Source organism: Bombina bombina, chromosome 2 (genome assembly GCF_027579735.1).
Source record: "Bombina bombina isolate aBomBom1 chromosome 2, aBomBom1.pri, whole genome shotgun sequence".
Lineage (NCBI taxonomy): Eukaryota > Metazoa > Chordata > Amphibia > Anura > Bombinatoridae > Bombina > Bombina bombina.
Window position 1 is genome coordinate 119,587,773 of NC_069500.1, and position 25,213 is coordinate 119,612,985.

Below are 25,213 nucleotides of genomic sequence, written 5' to 3' on the forward strand. Positions count from 1 at the left end.
AGCTACTTGACTATACAGTATATTTATAGACATAAATACATATGTACACACACACATATATATATATATATATATATATATATATATATACATACATATATATATACATATTTAAAAATAAAATTTAGTAATGGAGAGAGAAAGATTGTTATTCCAATATAGTGTACATCTATTCAGGATTCATAATGTAACCTCATTAGAGGAAATGGTTAAATGACCTGGGTCACCAGAGGGCGCTCACTATGCACAGTACAGGTTGCAAAATAGGTCTGGTGCATTATGGGATCACTTTCACAGTGGAATTGCAGTGAAGGAACTTAGACATAAAGACGTTACAGAAGATACAGGGAAAGGGAGACTGGTCTTGCAAAAAAGGAATACAGCCTGGAGTTTGAATACAAGCATACCACTACCAGACAGTCTATCACACAGGAAAGCCGTCATTTCCAGGAGAGAGCCGGAGAGAGCCAGCTGGTCAGCTCTGAGTGCCAGCCCGCTTCCACAAGCACACTGGTGTTCTGTGCTAAATTGTGAGTACCCTGTGCACACAATATTTGGAGTGTATGCCGAGTTATACCGATTGATACACACATTTGTGCGCCTCTCTTCTTTTTCTCATCTTTAGAGGAAATGGTGCAGACCATTGCAGTAACATTCGGCTAGATTACGAGTTTTGCATTATGAGGGGTGCGTTATTAACTTGCAAGTTATTGTTACCGCTCACTTACCTGCAGCGCTGGTATTACAGGTTTAAAAAAGCCCGGCGTAAAGCAAAATGTATTTATTTTACAGGTAATTTTGTAAGTATTTTAGCTAGGTAGTTATTAAATAGTTAATAACTATTTAATAACCATTGTACCTGATTAAAATAAATACAAAGTTGCCTGTAAAATAAAATTAAATCCTAAAATAGCTACAATGTAACTATTAGTTATATTGTAGCTATCTTAGGGTTTATTTTATAGGTAAGTATTTAGTTTTAAATAGGAATAATTTAGTTAATAATATTAATTTTTATTTAGATTTATTAAAGGGACACAAAACCCACGAAACAATTGACCTCCAATAGCCAGAGCACTATAAATATGTGCATTTTGTAATTACAATAGCGCTTCATATATCAACAGATTTTTAGTTTTTTACTTCTGAATTTTTATTGATTTCCGAACCCACCGACCGGCAATAAGTTTTAATTCTCCAATCCACATCGATAACTCCAGTTATCAAGATGGCGAATTTTCTTCGGTATGCGCATGCGCGATTTAACCTACTCGTCATAACAGACGTCACCGCAGGAAAACATGCAGACCCACATAATCTATACCCAACATAGACGATGACAACGCTGAAGATAGAAGTTATGTAATTATGAGCGCAGCGCTGCAAGAATCTCCCTAACAATAACGAGCACAATATAAATATATATAATTATTTATATAATGAAATTCAGTGAGAGCCCTATTCAGTGAGAACAAGACAACCTATGCAATCGATTGTCCTGTTCAAAGCGCTTGCGTTATTCCCATAACATTGTATGGGTAAATGGAGTCATTGCACGCATATGCGCATGCGTGGGTAGACAAATCGATATGCGCATGCGCATGGTCAAAAGAACGCTAAATAATGAGATGCAAGAAAATAAATTTCAATTGGGAAGTTTGTCGGATCGTGCGCCTCCCATATTTGAGGGTTGTCTGATGTGACGTAATACCCAAAAATAAAATTTAATTATTATCAAGTTTAGAAGCTTTGTTACAAGCAGCAAATAGGTATGTTATAATATTTATACATGCTAAATTTAATATTTGTGGTCTGTTGGTGCAAAAAATTAGAAAGTTTTGGAATCCTTTAAAATAATATTAAAGTTAGGGGGGTGTTAGTGTTAGAATTAGGTTTAGGGGTTAATACGTTTTATATAGGTGGCGGCAGTATAGGGGGCAGGATAGGGGTTAATAAGTTTAATATAGGTGGCGGCGGGGTCCGGGAGTGGCGGTTTAGGGGTTAATGAGTTTAATGTAGGTGGCGGCGGTGTAGTGGGGGGCAGAATAGGGGTTAATAAATGTAATGTAGGTGGCGGTGGGCTCCGGGTGCGGCAGTTTAGGGGTTAAACAATTTATTTAGTTGCGGCGGGGTCCGGGATCCGCAGGATAGGGGTTAATAACTTGAAAATAGGTGGTGGCGGTATAGGGGGCGGCAGATTAGGGGTTAATAGGTATAATGTAGGTGGCGGCAGGGTCCGGGAGCGGAGGTTTAGTGGTTAATATATTTATTATAGTTGCCGCGGGGTCCGGGAGCGGCAGTTTAGGGGGTAATAACTTTATTTAGGTGCGGGGGGCTCCGGGAGTGGCGGTTTAGGGGGTAAAACAGTATAGTATAGTGTGGGTGCTTAGTGACAGGCTAGCAAGAAAGCTGCGAAGAAGCCGATGAGCAGCGAGATCGATGACTGTCAGTTAACAACAGTCCACTGCTCATCACCCTGTACTTGGTGCGCGGCTTCTTGACAGCTTTCTTGATAACTTTGGCGAACGTATTCAGGTCCGCGGCAGCGATGGTAGGCGAGCTTAGGCGAGCGTATTGGGCCGGCGAATGCAGGAAAGTAGACGGCTTCATACATAGAGGCCTAAGTCTAACCCTAGCCCCTACTAACTTTAATGTAATTAAAATAAATCTAAATAAAACCTACTATTAATAACTAAATAATTCCTATTTAAAACTAAATACTTACCTGTAAAATAAACCCTAAGCTAGCTACAATATAACTAGTAGTTACATTGTATCTAGCTTAGGTTTTATTTTTATTTTACAGGCAAGTTTGTATTTATTTTAACTAGATAGAATAGTTACTAAATAGTTATTAACTATTTACTAACTACCTAGCAAAAATAAATACAAATTTACCTGTAAAATAAAACCTAACCTGAATTACACTAACACCTAACCTTACACTAAAATTAAATTAATTAACTAAATTAAATACAATTAACTAAATTACAAAAAAAAACACTAAATTACATAAAATAAAAAAAGAAATTATCAGATATTTAAACTAATTACACCTAATCTAATAGCCCTATCAAAATAAAAAAAAAAAAAACCAAAATAAAAAAACCCTAGCCTAAACTAAACTACCAATAGCCCTTAAAAGGGCCTTTTGCGGGGCATTGCCCCAAAGAATTCAGCTCTTTTACCTGTAAAAAAATACAAACAACCCCCCAACAGTAAAACCCACCACCCACACAACGAACCCCCCCAAATAAAATCCTAACTAAAAAAAACTAAGCTCCCCATTGCCCTGAAAAGGGCATTTGGATGGGCATTGACCTTAAAAGGGCATTTCTTTTTTATTTTTTGTAATTTAGTTAATTGTATTTAATTTAGGTAATTGGTTTAATTGTAGTGTAAGGTTAGGTGTTAGTGTAATTCAGGTTAGGTTTTATTTTAAAGGTAAATTTGTATTTATTTTAGCTAGGTAGTTAGTAAATAGTTAATAACTATTTAGTAACTATTCTACCAAGTTAAAATAAATACAAACTTGCCTGTGAAATAAAAATAAAACCTAAGCTAGATACAATGTAACTATTAGTTATATTGTAGCTAGCTTAGGGTATATTTTACAGGTAAGTATTTAGTTTTAAATATGAATTATTTAGTTATTAATAGTAGGTTTTATTTAGATTTATTTTAATTGCATTAAAGTTAGTGGGTGTTAGGGTTAGGGTTAGATTTAGAGTTAGGTGTAAGGGTTAATAAATTTAGTATAGTGGCAGCGACGTTGGGGGCGAAAGATTAGGGGTTAATAAATGTAGGAAGGTGACGGCAATGTTAGGGGTGGTGGATTAGGGGTTAATAATATTTAACTAGTGTTTGCGATGCGGGAGTACTGCGGTTTAGGGGTTAATATGTTTATTATAGTGGCGGCGATGTCCGGAGCGGCAGATTAGGGGTTAATAATTTTATTTTAGTGTTTGCGATGCGGGAGGGCCTTGGTTTAGGGGTTAATAGGTAGTTTATGGGTGTTAGTGTACTTTTTAGCACTTTAGTTATGAGTTTTATGTTACAGCTTTGTAGCGTAAAACTCATAACTACTGACTTTCAGTTTACGGTATGGATCTTGTAGTTATAGGTTGTACCACTCACTTTTTGGCCTCCCAGGCAGACTCGTAAAACCGGCGCTATGGAAGTCCCATTAAAAAAGGACTTTTTGAAAGCTGCGGTAATTACGTTGCGTTACTGCCAAAAAAGTGTGGGGTACAGCTATACCTGCAAGACTCGTAATACCAGCGGTAGTGAAAAAGAGCCTTAACTGCTTTTTCACTCATACCGCAAAACTCGTAATCTAGCCAATTATTAATAATATTTAAAAGAAGAAAGGCAGAGCATAGTGCTATAGTTTGGATAAAGAAAGGGAATTCAGCACTCTTAAATATCAGTGAATAAAAAATTCCTTTATTGTAATCTTAAACAAAATAATATATCAAGTCTCTGTGGGGCACCCCCATAGTGGGATTCAAACCCTATATTACTTTACCAGTTTACAGAATAATGCCTGATAACAAAACATTAATGATAGACACCCTGATTACATAGACAAATGATACATTCATGTAAATCCTGCTTTTAAGGAAAGGGAGAAAAGGTTGCAACCTCAAAATGTATAATCCGTAGTAGCCTTTATCAATAACATCATTAGTATGTATTATATACTTAAACCATGTATAGATACATTTCTGCTACTTTAAATCACACATGTTAATACATTGTTATTACTTTAAATCACAGTGGATACATCAAGCTCAAAGTGCAATGTCCAGCAAGCAGACCGTGGGTTACACCCGCATTTTAGGTCATACTGGAATTAACTGATGTTTCTGTTAAAAAAACAGATAGATAGTACCTTAGACCAGTATACATTTTTCACGTCCTGGGACTCTCTTTGAACGAGAGCTTGTACACCAACGAGTAATTTAGACATGGAGTCTATTTGAGCCCTCCTCCTGTGACATCACTGTGCCATGATTTTACGAAATCACAGATGATCTCAAGCAGATAGCTATATGTACAAGATTTCCTCCCTATGTAACCTGGAAACAACTTCTTTATCTTTAAGCAGGTTAGGTTGTCTTTAGGCAGTGTGCATTCACACTCTTCACCTTAATCCGGCAACATATCTGTATCATGAAGCATCGGCTCTCTGAGGTAGCTGCAGGTTGATATCATCAGCTGTTTTAGCAGAGTAGCGGTATACCTGGGCGTGTATTGGAACAAACAGACCGCCTCTTCCTTCATGTATCCACTAGGGATACATGATACATATAGATAATAAAGGTCTGTTAAAGATTGCACATAACACCAAACAAGTCCATATTGTGACTCATAGTATAGCCAACAACATATGTGTTTCACCCCTTGTGTAAAACCTCTTACTGGGGCTTCCTTTTAACCTGGTCTAGCCCTTCCTACTTTTAAAAAAAATCACCTGTGGTTCTTTTTCCAAACATAATTTAATTACATATCTTTGTGTTAAACATATTTACACTTCCTATATTACATTTTGCATTTTAAACTCTTTATTTGATAGATACTACGGGGATTGCATAAACATTTTCAATTGTATTTTAAACTCAGTAGCCTCATTCATGTTTTACTTTATTACTAATAACTTCTTATAATTAGATGTTTCTTATATTTAAAATTTAGGACAGAAAAACTCTTCCATCATTCCATTAAAAATTTGTCCTAGGGGAGTACCATTTCTCTCTGAAGGTCTAGTCACTTTTTATTCTTTATATTTACAGAAAGCAGGCAAAATCAGACTTTTTATTTAAACTTAAGGGAAATTTTGTTTTTAACGTAAATATCCATTTGGCCTCTTTCTGCAGGAGGTATTTGTCCACATCCCCTCCTCTATTACAGGGGTCACTTTTGTCTATAGCTGTGAATTTTATGGAACTAGGATCACTGTTATGGTATTTACAGTAATGTCTCGCAATATTTGTGTCCCTTTTATAAGTGATGTTGTCCCTGTGTTCCTGAATCATATCTTTCAGGATTTGTTTCGTTTTCCCTACATAAAAGTGGGGACATCCGCAATGTAATAAATACACAACCCCAACTGAATTGCAGTTATAGAAAAAAATGTATGTTAAATTCCTTCTTACAATTACCTCAGAACTTGTAACTCCTTTCCATGTAAGGGCAATAGACACATTTGCCACATGGAAAGCTTCCCTTTAAACCTCTATTCTTTCGGAGCCAATCAGCTTCAGATGGGCTTCTCACAAACTTACTTTTTTCTAGTTGATTCTTTAAATTTGGTGCCCTTTTTGGCAGTTAAGAGTGGGAATTCTCCAATTTCCTCTTTCACCTTATCATCCAGGTGTAAAATATGCCAATTTCTATTCAAAACTTTCCTCAGGTCATTCCATTGATTATTATACGTTGTGATAAACCTTATTTGTTTATAACTCTCCTTTTGATGACTATCAGTTCTTCTTGCCCTAGTGTACGCTTTATTTATACATTTATTAGAGTATCCCCTTTTAAGGAATCTATCACCCATGGGACCCGCATGTTCCTCAAATTTATTCAGAGAAAAGCAGTTACGCCTGTCCAACTGGAATTCCTTTTACTAATGATGTGGGGTGGGCACTGCTTGCTTCCAATATACTATTGGTCGCTGTAGTTTTTCTGTGATTTTCTGTAACTATTGCCCGTTCTTCCTTTTTTATTTTTATGTCCAGAAATGCCAGTTCTGTCAAACTAACTTCACTTGTTAAAATTTGTTTTTACTGTTTGTATTTAGGTTATCAATAAATCTTTTCAAACTGTCTATGGACCCATCCCACAATAGTAGGATGACATGGGTGCAGGTGTGTTGGGGGAAAGGATGGTAGCAAGTTTAGAGAATCTTTTAAACTAGGCAAAAGGGGGGAGGGTCAGTTAGAACACAATAGAATAGAATATCAGTCTGTGAATCTGTCAGTCCTTTGATATCTCAAGGAAGAGATGACTTAAGAAATGTCACATTAGAAAGTATGGAGGAAAGCACACCAAGTATCAGCAGAAAGCACATGAAAATTAAATGTATGACAACAAATGCAAGAAGCATGACGGGTAAAATGGGGGAGCTGACGCTCTTAGTTGCAGAAGAGGACTATGATGTTATCAGTATAACTGAAACTTTGTGGGATGATTCACATGACTGGGCAGTTAACTTAGAGGGGTATACTTTATTTAGAAGGGACAGAAATAATAAAAGGGGTGGAGGAATCTGCATGTATATTAAACCTAACCTTAAACCTACAATAAGGGAAGATAATTCTGATACAGGCGACAATGTAGAGACCCTGTGGGTGGAAATAAAGAGTGTGTGGGGGGGAAATCCTAAAAAAATATTTCTAGGAACATGCTACAAGCCCCCCAACATTAGTGACCTGGATGAAACTCAACTACTAATACAAATAGGTAAGGCTGCTAATAACAGTGCTGTAATTATGGGAGATTTTAACTACCCTGATATAAACTGGGCCAATGAAACTAGTAATTCAGCTAAGGGGGATAGATTTATAAATGTTCTCAGGGATAACTTCTTGTCACAATTAATAGAGGAGCCAACTAGGAGTAACGCTATATTGGATTTAGTGCTATGAAATAATACAGATATAATTTCAAACATAGAAGTCAAAGAACATTTGGGTAACAGTGATCATAACATGGTCACATTTGAAATTTCTTTTCATAAGCAGTGTCTTAAAAATTTAACAAAGACTTTTAATTTTAAGAAAGCAAAATTCAATGATTTAAGGAAATCATTAAATAACATAAATTGGGACAAAGTATTCTCTAATAAAAATACAGAGAATAAATGGATAACATTTAAAACGTTGTTAAATAAATATACATATCAACAAATACCATATGGTTATAAAAATAAAAATAAAAAATCCAAGCCAATGTGGCTGAATATAAATGTGTTAAGAGAAATTAGGAAAAAACGTAGGGCATTTAAATTATTCAAAGAAAATAGTACAGACTCAAAATTCCATATTTATAAGGAATGTAACAAAGCATGCAAAAAAGCATTCAAATTAGCCAAAATTGAAAATGAAAAATTAATTGCAAAGGATTCTAAATCTAACCCTAAAAGATTCTTTAAGTACATAAATAGCAAAAAATCTAAGAAAGACAATATAGGTAGTGATGTCGCGAATAGTTTGCCGGCGAATAGTTCCCGGCGAACATAGCATGTTCGCGTTCGCCGCGGCGGGCGAACATATGCAATGTTCAATCCGCCCCCTATTCGTCATCATTGAGTAAACTTTGACCCTGTATCTCACAGTCTGCAGACACATTCCAGCCAATCAGCAGCAGACCCTCCCTCCCAGACCCTCCCAGCTCCTGAACAGCAGCCATTTTAGATTCATTCGGAAGCTGCATTGTTAGTGAGAGGAGGGACAGTGTAGCTGCTGGTGATTTAATAGGGAAATTGATAGCTAGGCTAGTGTATTCAGTGTCCACTACAGTCCTGAAGGACTCATCTGATCTCTGCTGTAAGCACAGCACCCCAAAAAGCCCTTTTTAGGGCTAGAACATTTTTTTTTATTTATTTTTTTTCCTGTGTAATCTAACTTTTTTGACTGTGAAACATCAGTCTGCTTGTGTAATCTAATTGCAGTTGCCTGCCTGCCAGCGTGTGTGCAAGGCCCACTTGCCCAGTGCCACCACTCATATCTGGTGTAACAGTAGTGTAAATTTAAAAAAAAAAAATTTTTGGCTGTGAAACATCAGTCTGCTAGTGTAATCTAATTGCAGTTGCCTGCCTGCCAGCGTGTGAGCCAGGCTCACAGCGTATACTGTGCCCACTTGCCCAGTGCCACCACTCATATCTGGTGTAACAGTAGTGTAAATTTAAAAAAAAAATTTTTTGACTGTGAAACATTAGTCTGCTTGTGTAATCTAATTGCAGTTGCCTGCCTGCCAGCGTGTGTGCCAGGCCCACTTGCCCAGTGCCACCACTCATATCTGGTGTAACAGTAGTGTAAATTTAAAAAAAATAACTTTTTTGACTGTGAAACATCAGTCTGCTTGTGTAATCTAATTGCAGTTGCCTGCCTGCCAGCGTGTGTGCAAGGCCCACTTGCCCAGTGCCACCACTCATATCTGGTGTAACAGTAGTGTAAATTTAAAAAAAAAAAAAACTTTTTTGACTGTGAAACATCAGTCTGCTTGTGTAATCTAATTGCAGTTGCAGTTGGCTATAACAGTTGCTGATCATACAACTGAATGGCATTTGTGGAGAGGACATAACGACTAAACAATCAATTTGCCTTTATTAGGAGAGAAACAATGGGAACAGTTATCTTGACAAAGGCCCCATGAGAGCCGATACGCGTGGATTGACTGATTTCCCAGCACCTGTGAGCTTTGTGCAAAGCAAGGAGAGGCTGATTGAGAGCCTGTATGTACCATCATTGTGCTCCCAGAACCGTATACCAAGAAGCCAGGATCTGTGCAAACAAAAGGAAGACAGATTGGTTGAATGGTAGGAGCGGCAATTTCAAAATAAGTGCGCGCACTTCTGCAAACGGATCGTTATACCCTCTGAGGATTTTCAAGTATTAAAGCGAAGAAACTGCTGATCGGTATTTGTCGCAAATTAAGAAGGAAAGTCCAACTGTTGGTGAGATAGCCTGGCGGTTATACAACAGTGAAACCAGACTGTGCTACACTGAGGGGATATTTGGTGAGTAAGAACTGATAATACAAAAGCTTGCCAATATCGCTGAGACCCAGATTCAGCATACTAGATTTATCTTACACGCATCAATACTGAAAAGATCAGCCCGGGCTAATTTGATGTAACAAATTTGATGTAACAAATTGGAAAAATATCTTAAGTTGCAACTTTATTACACTTATCCGGAATAGGAGTAAATCAGAATCTGACTAATGTTATCGCTGCAAGGTTACTAAAAGGGACTTTGAGAGCTGGTATCTGTATTATACTTCCACTAACCTGCATCACACGAATCACCTCTCATCTTATGTTCTTTATTTTAGATTGTTTGATAAGTATAATATATTGTGTTTTAGGAAGAAGTATATTATAAGTATAATAAATTGTGTTTTAGGAATAAGTATATTATATTGTGTTTTAGGAATTGTTTTTTAGGAATCATTGTTCTATTAGATTTTTTAATACTAATTATTTTAGGGGCACCGGTGCAATTCTACTCTAAATGTCCTAATGTTTTGACTAGTCTATGTATTAAAATAAAATATTATCAATTTATTTAAATAACTTGTTTTTTAGGATTATTTTTTATTGTCCTTAGAGCTGAATTAGTTTGGTAATATTATTAATAATCTCTTTTTACAATAGGTATAGTTGTGATTTATATATATACTTTTATTTTTTGGAAATTGTGACTCACACTTTTAGACATATTCCCCACCAGAAATCAATTACTCTCACAGTTAGCCTTCACTGGCGCCACCCACAATCTTTCCTTTCAGTAATTGCAGTTGCCTGCCTGACAGCGTGTGTGCCAGGCTCACAGCGTATATTGTGCCCACTTGCCCAGTGCCACCACTCATATCTTGTTTAATAGTAGTGTAAGTGTACATTTAAAAAAAAAAAACTTTTTGGACTGTGAAACATCAGTCTGCTTTTTTGTGTCAGACTCACAGAGTATACTCTGCCCACTTGCCCAGTGGCACCACTCATATCTTGTTTAATAGTAGTGTAAGTGTACATTTAAAAAAAAAACTTTTTGGACTGTGAAACATCAGTCTGCTTTTTTGTGTCAGACTCACAGAGTATACTCTGCCCACTTGCCCAGTGGCACCACTCATATCTTGTTTAATAGTAGTGTAAGTGTACATTTAAAAAAAAAACTTTTTGGACTGTGAAACATCAGTCTGCTTTTTTGTGTCAGGCTCACAGCGTATACTGTGCCCACTTGCCCAGTGCCACCACTCATATCTTATTTAATAGTAGTGTAAGTGTACATTTAAAAAAACAAAAACTTCTTGGACTGTGAAACATCAGTCTGCTTTTTTGTGTCAGGCTCACAGTATATACTGTGCCCACTTGCCCAGTGGCACCACTCATATCTTGTGTAATAGTAGTGTAAGTGTACATTTAAAAAAAAATAATAATTTTTGGACTGTGAAACATTAGTCTGCTTTTTTGTGTCAGGCTCACAGCGTATACTGTGCCCACTTGCCCAGTGCCACCACTCATATCTTGTTTAATAGTAGTGTAAGTGTACATTTAAAAAAATAAAAACTTTTTGGACTGTGAAACATCAGTCTGCTTTTTTGTGTCAGGCTCACAGGGTATACTGTGCCCACTTGCCCAGTGCCACCACTCATATCTTGTCATACCTGATGTTTTTAAAGCACGTTATTCCAAACAATTTAGGAATGTTAGGTGATTTATGCCCTTTATGGATTAAAACCAGACTCTGCATCAACTATGTAATTTTCCGTGGGAGTTTTGCCATGGATCCCCCTCTGCATGCCACAGTCCAGGTGTTAGTCCCCTTGAAACAACTTTCCCATCACTATTGTGGCCAGAAAGAGTCCCTGTGGGTTTTAAAATTCACCTGCCAATTGAAGTCTATGGGGGTTCGCCGGTTCGCGAACTTTTGCGGGGGTTCGCGTTCGCAATTCGCGAACCCAAATTTTTAGGTTCGCAACATCACTAAATATAGGTACATTAAAATGCGGGGAGGGTAGCATGATTAACAGTGACAGGGAGAAGGCTGATATACTAAACCAGTTTTTTTCTTCAGTATACACAAGAGAGGAACCATTGGATGATACTTTGGAACAAAATAGAACATGCCAGCCCATACCATTAATTGGGTTATGTATAGAGGATATCAGGAACAAGTTGGATAATATTAAGGTAAATAAAACTCCAGGCCCAGATGGAATACACCCAAGGGTGTTGAGGGAGCTTAGCACTGCTATAGACAAACATCTACTCTTAATTTTTCAAGACTCATTATCCTCAGGCATGGTACCCAAGGATTGGCGTAAAGCTGATGTGGTGCCACTCTTCAAAAAGGGAAGTAGGGATGATCCAGGAATCTATAGACCAGTTAGTCTGACATCAATAGTGGGGAAGATATTTGAAGGGATTATAAGGGATTATATTGATGAGCATATTTCGTGTAAACAAGATTATGAGTTCTAATCAGCATGGTTTTATGAGAAATAGATCATGTCAAACTAATCTAATTCGATTCTATGAGGAAGTAAGTAAAAATATAGATAAAGGGGAATCAGTTGATGTGATATACTTAGATTTTGCAAAGGCGTTTGATACAGTGCCACATGAGAACAGTTATCTTGACAAAGGCCCCATGAGAGCCGATACGCGTAGATTGACTGATTTTCCCAGCACCTGTGAGCTTTGTGCAAAGCAAGGAGAGGCTGATTGAGAGCCTGTATGTACCATCATTGTGCTCCCAGAACCGTATACCAAGAAGCCAGGATCTGTGCAAACAAAAGGAAGACAGATTGGTTGAATGGTAGGAGCGGCAATTTCAAAATAAGTGCGCGCACTTCTGCAAACGGATCGTTATACCCTCTGAGGATTTTCAAGTATTAAAGCGAAGAAACTGCTGATCGGTATTTGTCGCAAATTAAGAAGGAAAGTCCAACTGTTGGTGAGATAGCCTGGCGGTTATACAACAGTGAAACCAGACTGTGCTACACTGAGGGGATATTTGGTGAGTAAGAACTGATAATACAAAAGCTTGCCAATATCGCTGAGACCCAGATTCAGCATACTAGATTTATCTTACACGCATCAATACTGAAAAGATCAGCCCGGGCTAATTTGATGTAACAAATTTGATGTAACAAATTGGAAAAATATCTTAAGTTGCAACTTTATTACACTTATCCGGAATAGGAGTAAATCAGAATCTGACTAATGTTATCGCTGCAAGGTTACTAAAAGGGACTTTGAGAGCTGGTATCTGTATTATACTTCCACTAACCTGCATCACACGAATCACCTCTCATCTTATGTTCTTTATTTTAGATTGTTTGATAAGTATAATATATTGTGTTTTAGGAAGAAGTATATTATAAGTATAATAAATTGTGTTTTAGGAATAAGTATATTATATTGTGTTTTAGGAATTGTTTTTTAGGAATCATTGTTCTATTAGATTTTTTAATACTAATTATTTTAGGGGCACCGGTGCAATTCTACTCTAAATGTCCTAATGTTTTGACTAGTCTATGTATTAAAATAAAATATTATCAATTTATTTAAATAACTTGTTTTTTAGGATTATTTTTTATTGTCCTTAGAGCTGAATTAGTTTGGTAATATTATTAATAATCTCTTTTTACAATAGGTATAGTTGTGATTTATATATATACTTTTATTTTTTGGAAATTGTGACTCACACTTTTAGACATATTCCCCACCAGAAATCAATTACTCTCACAGTTAGCCTTCACTGGCGCCACCCACAATCTTTCCTTTCAGTAATTGCAGTTGCCTGCCTGACAGCGTGTGTGCCAGGCTCACAGCGTATATTGTGCCCACTTGCCCAGTGCCACCACTCATATCTTGTTTAATAGTAGTGTAAGTGTACATTTAAAAAAAAAAAAACTTTTTGGACTGTGAAACATCAGTCTGCTTTTTTGTGTCAGACTCACAGAGTATACTCTGCCCACTTGCCCAGTGGCACCACTCATATCTTGTTTAATAGTAGTGTAAGTGTACATTTAAAAAAAAAACTTTTTGGACTGTGAAACATCAGTCCGCTTTTTTGTGTCAGACTCACAGAGTATACTCTGCCCACTTGCCCAGTGGCACCACTCATATCTTGCTTAATAGTAGTGTAAGTGTACATTTAAAAAAAAAACTTTTTGGACTGTGAAACATCAGTCTGCTTTTTTGTGTCAGGCTCACAGCGTATACTGTGCCCACTTGCCCAGTGCCACCACTCATATCTTATTTAATAGTAGTGTAAGTGTACATTTAAAAAAAACAAAAACTTCTTGGACTGTGAAACATCAGTCTGCTTTTTTGTGTCAGGCTCACAGTATATACTGTGCCCACTTGCCCAGTGGCACCACTCATATCTTGTGTAATAGTAGTGTAAGTGTACATTTAAAAAAAAAAAATAATTTTTGGACTGTGAAACATTAGTCTGCTTTTTTGTGTCAGGCTCACAGCGTATACTGTGCCCACTTGCCCAGTGCCACCACTCATATCTTGTTTAATAGTAGTGTAAGTGTACATTTAAAAAAATAAAAACTTTTTGGACTGTGAAACATCAGTCTGCTTTTTTGTGTCAGGCTCACAGGGTGCCCAGTGCCACCACTCATATCTTGTCATACCTGATGTTTTTAAAGCAAGTTATTCCAAACAATTTAGGAATGTTAGGTGATTTATGCCCTTTATGGATTAAAACCAGACTCTGCATCAACTATGTAATTTTCCGTGGGAGTTTTGCCATGGATCCCCCTCTGCATGCCACAGTCCAGGTGTTAGTCCCCTTGAAACAACTTTCCCATCACTATTGTGGCCAGAAAGAGTCCCTGTGGGTTTTAAAATTCACCTGCCAATTGAAGTCTATGGGGGTTCGCCGGTTCGCGAACTTTTGCGGGGGTTCGCGTTCGCAATTCGCGAACCCAAATTTTTAGGTTCGCAACATCACTAAATATAGGTACATTAAAATGCGGGGAGGGTAGCATGATTAACAGTGACAGGGAGAAGGCTGATATACTAAACCAGTTTTTTTCTTCAGTATACACAAGAGAGGAACCATTGGATGATACTTTGGAACAAAATAGAACATGCCAGCCCATACCATTAATTGGGTTATGTATAGAGGATATCAGGAACAAGTTGGATAATATTAAGGTAAATAAAACTCCAGGCCCAGATGGAATACACCCAAGGGTGTTGAGGGAGCTTAGCACTGCTATAGACAAACATCTACTCTTAATTTTTCAAGACTCATTATCCTCAGGCATGGTACCCAAGGATTGGCGTAAAGCTGATGTGGTGCCACTCTTCAAAAAGGGAAGTAGGGATGATCCAGGAATCTATAGACCAGTTAGTCTGACATCAATAGTGGGGAAGATATTTGAAGGGATTATAAGGGATTATATTGATGAGCATATTTCGTGTAAACAAGATTATGAGTTCTAATCAGCATGGTTTTATGAGAAATAGATCATGTCAAACTAATCTAATTCGATTCTATGAGGAAGTAAGTAAAAATATAGATAAAGGGGAATCAGTTGATGTGATATACTTAGATTTTGCAAAGGCGTTTGATACAGTGCCACATGAGAGATTAATGCACAAAATTAAGGGACTGGGAATAGCTGAAAATGTTAGTTTGTGGATAAATAACTGGATAAAAGATAGGGAGCAACGAGTAGTAATAAATGGATAATACTCAGATTGGACAAAGGTAATCAGTGGAGTACCCCAGGGATCAGTGCTGGGCCCTATTCTTTTTAATATTTTTATAAATGACTTGGAGCTAGGATTAAATAGCAACATCTCTATTTTTGCAGATGATACTAAGTTAAGTAAGGTCATTAGGTCAGAGCAGGATGAACTTTCGTTACAAAGGGACCTGCAAAAATTAGAAGTATGGGCAGGTAAATGGAAAATGAGATTTAATACGGGAAAATGCAAGGTAAGTAAAAATAAGCAGGCAACGTATTATTTAAATGGAACAAGACTTAGCCAAACACAGGAGGAAAGGGATTTGGGAGTAGTAATAGATAACAAGCTAAAGATGGGTGCACAATGCAGGGCAGCAGCTTTAAAGGCTAATAAGTTACTAGCATGTATTAAAAGAGGCATTGACTCAGGGAGGAAAGCATAATTCTGTCACTATTTAAAGCCCTGGTAAGACCTCACCTTGAGTATGGAGTGCAGTTCTGGGGACCGATCGCAAAAAAAGATATTGCAGAACTAGAAAAAGTTCAGAGAAGGGCCACAAAGCTAATAAGGGGATTGGAGAATTTAACCTATGAGGAGAGGCTAGCCAAACTGGGTCTGTTTTCTTTAGAAAAAAGGCGCTTAAGAGGTGACATGATTACTTTATATAAATATATTCAAGGCCCATATACAGAGATGGCAGAAGCGCTGTTTATTCCAAGAAAATTGTTTGTGACCAGTGGTCACAATTTAAGGTTGGAGGAAAGGAGATTTAATCCCATGCAACGGAAACGTTTTTTTCACTGTAAGAGCAATAACATTTTGGAACTCATTACCAAAGGAGGTAGTGAATGCCAATACCCTAGATACATTTAAAAATTATTTGGATACATTTCTGTCTATAAACAAAATTCATGGATATGATTGCTAGTATTAAATGGGTCACCTTTTAGTGGGATTATTTAAGCTTAACTGGAGCTTTTTGTATATATTTTAGATTTCTATAGGTTGAACTCGATGGACTTTGGTCTTTTTTCAACCTCATCTACTATGTTACTATGTTACTATGTCCACATACCTAATCCACATTAGGATAGATTTATCAAAGACATCACTGTACTCTTCAAAGATTTCATGCTCCCAGGCTCCCAGATGTAAACAAGTTAAAGGAGAACACATTATTATTTAATATAAATCTAAGCAGGTTGAGTACAAATTCAGTATGCTTGTCAAATCTGGTACCTCTTGTTTCAAGGAAAACCCTTACAGCTTCTATTCCAACTGTGTGGTATATAGAAGAGTACAGTTTCTCAACATCAAGGGATACTAATAGAGTGCTTTCTGACACGATTATACCATCTAATTTCTTTTAAAGGACACCTGTGTCTTTAACATAGGAGGGTAGGTTAGCTAGGAATGGGCGTAAAATGAAATCTACATATTGTCCAATCTTTTCGGTTATACTCCCAGTCCCAGAGACAATCGGTCTACCCGGGGGATTTGTCATGTTTTTATGAAACTTGGGAATGGTGCAGAACACCGGCATTTTTGGAAAGTCAGGGTACATAAATTTTAATTCTTGCTGAGAAATAAGTCCCCCCCATTTTGCCTCATTCAACAGTTTGAAAAGATCTGATTGAATTTTTCTAGTGGGATTATTGCTCAACTTTGTGTATTGTTCTTATATACCCAGCTGTCTTTTTACTTCAATTACATATTTCACCTCATCCATGAGAACCAGGTTCCCACCCTTGTCCGCCTGTTTTATTATTACATTAGTCGCCTGTGTTAGCTCTCTTAGGGCTTGTCTTTCTTTCCAGGTCAAGTTATCCCCAGTTCCACATTTCTCTGTTAAACTTTCTATTTCTTTTTCTACTGCTTTCACAAATAGATTAACAGATGGAACTTGGGATAAGATTGGCATGAAAGTGGACCTAATTTTAAAGGGGGTAGACAATTCAGAGTGGCTTACCGGATCTATTTCTTCACATGCTAGGGTTTAAAGGATCTCAAGTGTTTCCTTATCCTACTTTGCTAGAGTTTGCTTTTCTACTTCTGACTTCCTCATCATTTGTGTTAATACTAGCTTTCTGGCAAATAAATATAGGTCTTTTATGACTTCAAATTTGTCTAATTGATTTGTAGGACAAAAGGATAGACCTTTCCTAGACAAGCTAATATGTGCTACATTTAATTTAAAGGAAGACAGGTTAATCACTTGTAACTCCTCCCCTTTATAGTGACCAAGTAACCCCTTTGGTATCTCCTCCAAGGTCTCCCCCTGTTCACAAATCTCTCGTCTGAATAATATTCTCTCTTCCCCCTCTGCTGTCTGGTTTGGTATCTCCTCTCGTCTGTAGATGAGGTTTTTGTATATATTTATGTGTATATATGTATTTCTATGTTAAAGTTTTTCGCGGGCCTTTTTTTTTTTTAACACCTGAGACCGCATATTTTTTAGCCCTAATAATATTTTAATGCAATTTCTTTTTCATGTATTTTTTTTATCAGACAGTGTTATAATGAGTGTAAATGTAATTTTTAGAAACACAAATTTTATCTTAAGAAATGTTTATGTCGCTACGTAATGTTCTTTATGTAAAACAGAGACACCTACATTATAATTCAAGGTCTAAAAAAATCCCAAAGATTTTACACGATTTCTCTCCATCCCAGCGAGGTTTAGAATATCAAGCTCCCAGGCCCTAAAGATCAAAAACTCACCAGCATGGAGAGAAATCGCACAAAATCTTTGGGATTTTTGAGACCTTATATTTCCTCTCATAAAGAAAACTATATAGCGACATAAATACATTTTTTCAGGGGTCTCGCTGTACTGACGAGACTTGTTAGATCATCCCGCCTGCGCGGAGAGCTTTAGATCAACAGGCCTTAAGTACTGAGAAAAGATATGGAGGATTAGGACTAATTATAAAGATAGTCTCTCCTAGCAAACTGAGCCAATTTGATTAGGTTGTGGTTTAATTTATCAGAAACAACTGTTTCATATAGAAAATATACCCAAAGAAACCATTGTCTATATATTTTAAACTCTGCAGCTGGTATAACAAGTCATTGTAAATACATCAAGGGAAACACATTTTAAAGTACACCTAAAAATGGCATAAGTGTGTTTTGTCTATGAACAGAATCAACAGTGTGAAAATTAAACCAATTTTCTGGTTTCTGACGTCCTGTATGAGCAGTCTCAACGATTACAATTTTTTTAACGTTGGTTAATATTTCTAGTGTTAATGGGATTAGTGCATGGATTAACCTTGGACTTGTAATAAACAAAGATGCACCCATTGGCCTGAATACCCAGGATCCTGATCTTCCTATGACAGAGAGCTGCCTTTACTCCCCTTGGAGTACTTTTTTGGACTTTTTCATATGTTTACCATTTCTTGTTTATTAATGATTTGGTAATAATTTGGTTCGTTTTATGTTATAGCATACAGTATTTGTGAAGAGTGCCCCCTAGAGGAAAAGTGTGCATGCACATTTTTTTTCGTTTCTTTTACTTGTAATAAACACTTTGAATTATTATTGTCATTGAAAGTACAGGGAGTGTTTGTTATTGTGGATTTGCGCAAACGTGATTTACTACAGGTTCTAGTGGTAAAAATATTATGACCTTCCACTTATGCATACGCACTTATAGCAACAACAATTGCGCTCCTTTCTAATCTAGGCCACAATAGTATCTTTACTAAAATGCTTAAATGTGCAAAATGCCTGGAAACAACTGGAGGCTCCAAAACAAACTGAATGGTTTAAAATGGAGTCATACACCTTAGCTCTAGAAAAACTGTATTATTGTGAAATGGAAAGAGAGGACAACTTTGCTATAATAAAGGGATAGGAGAAAAAACTTAATTTATTCTTAACTGATACATTTCTTTCTTTCTTGGTGGCGATAGCCCAAGAAAATCTTTACTTGTGGGAATTCATCTCCTGGCCAACAGGAGGAGGTAAAACACCCACAACAAAACTTTAAGAATCAGTCCTACTTCCCTTTCCCTCCCAGTAGTACATATAGCCAAGAAAATGCGGGTAAAGATAGTAGGGTAAAGAGGTGCAAACTAGAAATGCAGCCAACTAGTATAAAATGGGCAGTTTCATGGACTATCACCACCAAGAAATTAATTTATCAGGTAAGAATAAATTGTGTTTTCTTTCTAAGTTGGTGATAGTCCACACAAATATCAAAGCTGTGAAGTCCACCTAGGAAAACAGATGGGAACATAAGGAAAGCAGACACCTACAGTGGGTATTGAAAAACAATCACCCCCCTTGAAAATAATCACATTTTGCTGCTTTGCAGCCTGCAATAAAGACAGACACATATTTTTTTATCCAGTTGTAATTACTCAGTGCAATTTATAATATCCAAGTGAAAGAAATAACACCAGCATGTCAGGCAAAAATAAGACAGAGTCTGAGTTGGAAAAAGGATAACCTCCTCCTAAAATTACTTGTAAACCCAATCAGGTGTAGATAATCACCTCAATGGCACACACAAAGCCATTTGACCTACAACTGTGATCAGCTGTGGGCATATAGATTAACTCAGCATGAAAAAGGCTTTCCTGGAGCATCTCAGTCCCTGGTAGTGCAACTGAAGCAAACAATCAACTATGGGTCTCAAGGCACTGTCAATCTCCAGGATAATGTTGTGGACAGGCACAAGTCAGGAGATGGATACAAGAAAATATCAAAGGCTTTATCAATGAATAGAAACACCGTGAAGTCTATTATTAAGAAGCGGAAGGTATTTGGTACAACACAGACCCTCTCTGGATCAGGACGTAGCTTCAAACTGGATGTAAGAGCCAGGAGGAAACTGGTCAGAGAGGCTACCAAGAGGCCCACAGCAACTCTGAAGCAGTTGCAGGAATTTAAGACTATGAGGCGTATTTATCAAGTCGTCAACTGCAAATACGCTGGAATTCCACAGCGTAATTGTGGCGAGCCTGTTTCACCCTATTTATCAAAGCCTACAGACCGGCAAAAGTTGAAATTTGTGGCGTAACATATGATCCGCCGGTCTCAGTCTGACACAGATCGATGCTTACGTCATTACAGATGTTCCTAATACAAATTCGGCACTATCTGGCAACTTTTGCAAGTTATCAAACTGGTACGCTTGCCGCTATTCCGGCCCAGCGTACCTGGTTTTCAATCCGCCACCCTGGAGGCCGAGGGTGCCATAAGAATCAATGGGAGTCTGAAAGCAGCGAAAGCTTATGTTCGCTGCTGCCCGATATCCCATTGATTTCTATGCTAGAATAAATGTTACGTTTGCACCTAACACCCTAACATAACTCCCAAGTCTAAACACCCCTAATCTGTCGCCCCCAACATCGCCGCCACCTAAATAAAGTTATTAACCACTATCCCGCTGCTCCCCGACACCGCCACAACTAAATAAATATATTAATAACCAAATAGTGAAGCCAAAGCTTCAAGATAGAGAAAGTGCGCTAACAAGCTGAAAGTATACACACCATATAAGGAATTGAAGTGAAAATTTAATAAACATATAGAATAAGATACACAAATATATACACTAAAAATAGGGACGTCTCCCTGTAATGTAAATACAACTAGGAAAAAATCCTAATGAAAAAACAGGTTAAAACCTATAAATGATGAATAATGCAGATACTAATTGATAATCTATGACATAAAAAAGATATAGCATAAAAATGATAATTAAAAGATATGGCATAACAGTGATATCATAAAATAAAACTTAAAAGACAAGCACCAAGTTCATATGTATCAACACAGTGCAGGTGGCCGTATGCAAATGAATGCCGATATTGGAACAGTGGAAAGAAAATAACGGCTTGTACCACAAATAGATACAGTTTACTGTACCGTAAGTCAAGAGAGTGTTCAAAGGGTGTTACCGAGGAGAAGAAATCCTTCGGTCAAGGCTTGGACCGCAGCTGCAGTAACTGCCGTTCCTGGAGATAGAAGTGTGCAAACCTCTGCACATGTGAGTCGGCGTCTGACGTCACAGGCTTCTCATCGGCTCCCCTCAGGGTGTTACTCGCTGCTCCAGCAGCGTAAAGGAAAAGCAGCTGATTGCTGTGTCCTGGTGGGAACTTTCTGTGAAGGCAGACTTGGCTGCTGTAGGTATGTTTAATGATCCAATACAATAGTGGGGCACAAGTTATCCCTCACCTTGGGATATTCAAAGATGCTGGTAACCCGGGTTTAAAGTTGCAGTACAGGCTGTACTGAAATATCCCTTGCTGTTTCAAAGTCAAATAAATATATTAACCACTATCCCGCCGCTCCCGGACCCCACCACAACTAAATAAAGTTATTAACCCCTATCCCGCCGCTGCCGGACCCCACCACAACTAAATAAAGTTATTAACCCCTATCCCGCCACTCACAGAACCCACCGGAACTAAATAAAGTTATTAACCCTATCCCGCCACTCCCAGAGCCCACCACGCTAAATAAAGTTATTAACCCCTATAACGCCGCTCCCAGAGCCCCCCACTGCTAAATAAAGTTATTAACCCCTATCCTGCCGCTCCCGGACCCCGCCGCAACTAAATAAATGTATTAACCCCTAAACCCCTGGCCTCCCACATCACTACCACTTACTACACCTATTAACCCCTAAACCGCCAGCCCCCGACATCGCCATAAACTAAATTAAGCTATTAACCCCTAAACCTAACAACCTGCTAACTTTACATTAAATATTAATAATTATAATAAATTTAAACTTACCTTTAGAATTCAAATAAACTATATTAAACTATTAATTAACCTACCCTAACTATTATACTAAAATTAAATTAAACTATATTAAACTATTAATTAATCTACCATAACTATTATACTAAAAATACATTAAACTATATTAAACTATTAATCTACCCTAACTATTATACTAAACTTTAAATTACATTAAACTATTCATTAACCTACCCTATTATACTAAAATTACATTAAACTACAAATTAAATTAACTATATTATATATTTAAAAACCTAACCCTACTCAAATTATTTAAATCTACTATTAAAAATTACTAAGTTACAAAAATTTAACAGCTAAGTTACACAAAATAAAAAACACTAAGGCCTAGATTTGGAGTTCGGCGGTAGCCGTCAAAACCAGCGTTAGAGGCTCCTAACGCTGGTTTTGGCCGCCCGCTGGTATTTGGAGTCAGTGATTAAAGGGTCTAACGCTCACTTTTCAGCCACGACTTTTCCATACCGCAGATCCCCCTACGCCATTTGCGTAGCCTATCTTTTCAATGGGATCTTTCTAACGCTGGTATTTAGAGTCGTTTCTGAAGTGAGCGTTAGAGCTCTAACGACAAGATTCCAGCCGCCTGAAAATAGCAGGAGTTAAGAGCTTTCTGGCTAACGCCGGTTCATAAAGCTCTTAACTACTGTACCCTAAAGTACACTAACACCCATAAACTACCTATGTACCCCTAAACCGAGGTCCCCCCACACCGCCGCCACTCGATTAAAATTTTTAACCCCTAATCTGACGACCGCCACCTACGTTATACTTATGTACCCCTAATCTGCTGCCCCTAACCCCGCCGACCCCTGTATTATATTTATTAACCCCTAACCTGCCCCCCACAACGTCGCCGCCAGCTACTTAAAATAATTAACCCCTAATCTTCCGACCGCAAAGCGCCGCCACCTACGTTATCCCTATGTACCCCTAATCTGCTACCCCTAACACCGCCGACCCCTATATTATATTTATTAACCCCTAATCTGCCCCCCTCAACGTCGCCGACACCTGCCTACACTTATTAACCCCTAATCTGCCGAGCGGACCTGAGCGCTACTATAATAAAGTTATTAACCCCTAACCCGCCTCACTAACCCTATCATAAATAGTATTAACCCCTAATCTGCCCTCCCTAACATCGCCAACACCTAACTTCAATTATTAACCCCTAATCTGACTTACCGGAGCTCACCGCTATTCTAATAAATTGATTAACCCCTAAAGCTAAGTCTAACCCTAATACTAACACCCCCCTAAGTTAAATATAATTTAAATCTAACGAAATAAATTAACTCTTATTAAATAACTTATTCCTATTTAAAGCTAAATACTTACCTGTAAAATAAATCCTAATATAGCTACAATATAAATTATAATTATATTATAGCTATTTTAGGATTAATATTTATTTTACAGGCAACTTTGTAATTATTTTAACCAGGTACAATAGCTATTAAATAGTTAAGAACTATTTAATAGTTACCTAGTTAAAATAATAACAAATTTACCTGTAAAATAAATCCTAACCTAAGATATAATTAAACCTAACACTACCCTATCAATAAATTAATTAAATAAACTACCTACAATTACCTACAATTAACCTAACACTACACTATCAATAAATTAATTAAACACAATTGCTACAAATAAATACAATTAAATAAACTAGCTAAAGTACAAAAAATAAAAAATCGGAACAGCCAATAGAATGCGAGCTCAATCTGATTGGCTGATCGGATCAGCCAATCGGATTGAACTTGATTCTGATTGGCTGATTCCATCAGCCAATCAGAAAATTCCTACCTTAATTCCGATTGGCTGATAGAATCCTATCAGCCAATCGGAATTCGAGGGACGCCATCTTGGATGACGTCCCTTAAAGGAACCGTCATTCATCGGGAGACAACGGAAGAAGAGGATGGATCCGCGTCGCCTGCTTCAAGATGGACCCGCTCCGCACCGGATGGAAGAAGATTGAAGATGCCGCTTGGAGAAGATGTTTGCCGGTCCGGATGTCCTCTTCTTGCCGGATAGGAGGAAGACTTTGGAGCCTCTTCTGGACCTCTTCAGCACCTGATGATGGATCGCCAACCCCCGCTTGGGTTGGATGAAGATGTTGGAGCCAGGACGGATCGGTGAACCTGGTATGGTGAAGACAAGGTAGGAAGATCTTCAGGGGCTTAGTGTTAGGTTTATTTAAGGGGGGTTTGGGTTAGATTAGGGGTATGTGGGTGGTGGGTTGTAATGTTGGGGGGGGTATGGTATGTTTTTTTTTACAGGCAAAAGAGCTGAAATCCTTGGGGCATGCCCCGCAAAGGGCCCTGTTCAGGGCTGGTAAGGTAAAAGAGCTTGTAACTTTTTTAATTTAGAATAGGGTAGGGAATTTTTTATTTTGGGGGGCTTTGTTATTTTATTAGGGGGCTTAGAGTAGGTGTAATTAGTTTAAAATTGTTGTAATATTTTTCTTATGTTTGTAAATATTTTATTATTTTTTGTAACTTAGTTCTTTTTTATTTTTTGTACTTTAGCTAGTTTATTTAATTGTATTTATTTGTAGCAATTGTGTTTAATTAATTTATTGATAGTGTAGTGTTAGGTTAATTGTAGGTAATTGTAGGTAGTTTATTTAATTAATTTATTGATAGGGTAGTGTTAGGTTTAATTATATCTTAGGTTAGGATTTATTTTACAGGTAAATTTGTTATTATTTTAACTAGGTAACTATTAAATAGTTCTTAACTATTTAATAGCTATTGTACCTGGTTAAAATAATTACAAAGTTGCCTGTAAAATAAATATTAATCCTAAAATAGCTATAATATAATTATAATTTATATTGTAGCTATATTAGGATTTATTTTACAGGTAAGTATTTAGCTTTAAATAGGAATAATTTATTTAATAAGAGTTAATTTATTTCGTTAGATGTAAATTATATTTAACTTAGGGGGGTGTTAGTATTAGGGTTAGACTTAGCTTTAG